This window comes from Microtus oregoni, unplaced genomic scaffold, assembly GCF_018167655.1.
Source record: "Microtus oregoni isolate MIOR12 unplaced genomic scaffold, Mior012 000006F_ref0000085, whole genome shotgun sequence".
NCBI classification, from domain to species: Eukaryota; Metazoa; Chordata; class Mammalia; order Rodentia; family Cricetidae; genus Microtus; species Microtus oregoni.
Genome location: NW_024543065.1, coordinates 45693891 through 45697051, shown reverse-complemented (window position 1 = coordinate 45697051; position 3161 = coordinate 45693891).

The window sequence follows — 3161 nt, the reverse complement described above, 5'->3', positions numbered from 1 at the left end:
GGATTTTAACAGGTAAGATTTATACTTGTGAAAGACAAAGAGTAAAAAACTGCAATAGAAGCTTAACAGTAGAACTGACAATAGTAGAGAACACTTAATATATTTTAAAGCGGGGTTGGATTACATATACAGTATTTTTGTAAGAGATTTAAAAGTACAGACCAGTTTAAAATATGAGACTTATTGCTTTTTTAGTCTTGAACGAGATATAATGAACAGACTATTAAAACATTTAGCAGTAAGTATACATACATTTACACACAGTTGAATTTAAGTTGTATATACATACACACACAGCTAAAGCTAACTTTATGTTCATACATAAAGTTAACTCAAAAGTCACATGCTGGATAGAAACTTTCTAATCTGCCTGTTTGCTGATAGAAATTAGAAATCTCTCACTTTAGGTTGTTATTTAAGGGGTATGTAGGTCACTTGTTAGTGCAAAAGTGGTTAAGGTTAAAAATCTTTAAGTAAGGCAGAGATTTTAGGGTCTGTAAAAGACACCCTGGGGGGAGGTTGGACAGATAGTTTTAGGTCTATTCCCCAAGTCTAGATTCAATGGCTATGTATCCAGGAATGTCTTTGAGATAAAGCAACAGTCAAGAGATATGTCAAGACCACCCTAAGACTCATCAGCTCATGAAGGCCATTCCTAGCAGCCATTACTACAGTCCAGAAGCCAGATCTCTGTCCTCAGCCATGGGGAATAATCAGAGATGAATGTCAGCAAAAGTTGACTTGGAGAAGGGGTCCTTACTATTTAGCCAGTGGGTGCAGCGATTGAGCCGCCATAGAAAGTTGGAGAGTGGTCCAAGTCCAGGATCCCTACAAGCCTAAGGCTACCTGCCCATGGGTGGAAGGAAACACGAAGAGATCCTGACCAAGTCATACACTTATGTTACCACTTATAACTGGCAGGTGACCCTATGGCCCGTATGAGGGGCAGTGGTTCCAAGAGGGAAAGAAGTGGACCACCCAAGGCTTTGGTGGGTCCCCTTGTAGGTGGGAGACCACAGTGGGTGAGAGACAGACAGATAAACCATGAAGAGAGAGCTGGGGTATGGAGTCTATTTCGTGAGTTATGGAGGGGGTGGGAAGGGGAGAAGAGAAAAGGGAGGAAGAAGGGAAGAAGGGAGAGAGAGACAGAAGCTGCCTCTCCAGGACAAGGGCAGACAGAAAGAGAGCAGGCAGGAGATCTGCTTGCTTCGGTGAAAGGGTGGTGAGGTTGGGAGTGGGCAGATTTTGTCTCTTAAAAAGACAGGGTGTCCAGGTGACAGACCAGGCCAGCAGATTACAACACCACCCACTACTCTCTTCTCTTTTCAGCACCTTTCCCACCCCCTAATATACAAGGATCTTTGCATACTACCCTCTTCTTAAGTTCTCTCTCTTCAAGTAGCATTGGTAGGTGACACTTAACTCTCAGCAAGCTCAAGTCTCAACATTTCAAACTGATACAAGCTGCTGGTCTGATTCTCCTAAGGTATACAAGGATCATTTGCTTCTGCTGGCTTTTGCTATCCACCAAATTCAATTCTATAGTCTGCCTCTTCAACTGCTTCTTCTTTCTACCTCATCTAGCCATCAGTCTCTACCTGATCTAGTCACGTGTCACTCCCCTTCTATGGGTAATTGTCACTAGTTCCATCCTGGCCTATATATTACAATATTCCTTGTCTAGCAAAAGACACTTTCTGCTAAATTCTACAGATTCCTTAAACCCTTTTTGACCTCTGTGACCTTGTCCATCTTGTCTCTCAGCTCCATTCTGTAAGTCTCACTGCTTCTCTGCATTATCCTGGGGTTTCTCCTTTGCCTCTTAGCTCCCACATGGAGCTTAAAGAAACTCCCTCCATTGGAGTTCAACCTGTGACCCTTCCTTTCTTAGAAGATATTAAAACTTCACTCTGTTATTACAAGCAGCTTGGACTCAGTATATTTCAAAGGCCTAAATTGTCATGCTCAATTTTCCTTTTTTTCTTTCTTTATTTTACATACCAGCCACAATTTCCCCTCCCACCTTGGCTCCTATTCCCTCCCACTACTTCCCTTGTATTCCGCTATTAACTCATCCTCTATCTCCATTCAGATTTTGAAAGGCCTCCTATGGGAGTTAACAATGCATGGCATATCAATTTGAGCAAGACTAATCTCTTCCACTTGCATCAAGGCTAGGTGAGGTATCCCACCATAAGGAATAGGTTCCAACAAGCCAGCTCAACATGCTCAATTTTAAGTGGTGACAACTTCTGACACTGCACAAACAAATGATCTGAAAATCGTCTATAGCTAAATTTACTTTTTCTTGCTAACTATACCTGTCCAGTGTAGCTCTTACTTACGGAGAACCTCCTACCTCTAACAGCCATCCTAATAGACATCGAGAAATTGTTCTATATCAGGCTGCCAAAGGCCAGTTAATTTCTCTATAACTCCTTGTCCATCTTTTTTTCCCTGCTTACCCCCATGACTGTTTTCTCTATTTTTGTATAATAGCTGTCCCAAAAACAAAAATCATAAAAACAGGGTTTATGAAGAGACAAACAAACAGAAATAAAAAATACTTGTTTAATACAGTATTAAAACTGCACCTACATGTATTCATACAATATACCTCATACTGTTAATCAAACTCTGTAATATAAGAATCACATGGGTAGTATTTGTTTTAAAATGACATGAAGGGGTCATGGAGAGAAACTAAATATCAGTTGTCAGGACTGATATTCCTAATGAGAGCCTAAGAAAGGATACTGGTGAAAGCTTCAGTGAGTTCTGAGAGTCTAAGAAAGTATATAAATGTCTGAGGATACAAAAGCTTAAGAAATTTCTGAGGGTATGATAAAATATATTAAGACATTTAAATGAAATTTCTGAAAGTATATAAAGATGATTTATGATAATGAAAAATATTTCAGATTTTTTCCATTTCTGCTGTCTATTGTTCTATTAATATTTCAAAGGATGAGGAAACCTATATTTAAGAGTTCTATCAGAGCACTAATGTGGTGGGGTCTAAGATTGCACACCCACAGGTTGCCAAAAGGAGATACTTCTCCCTATAACACCTAAAGGTAGTTCTAAAACCTCTTGCCTTCTATGCTTGCTTTCTTTATATCAAACTAGAGATTACTATACACATTGGCCAGAGACTAATT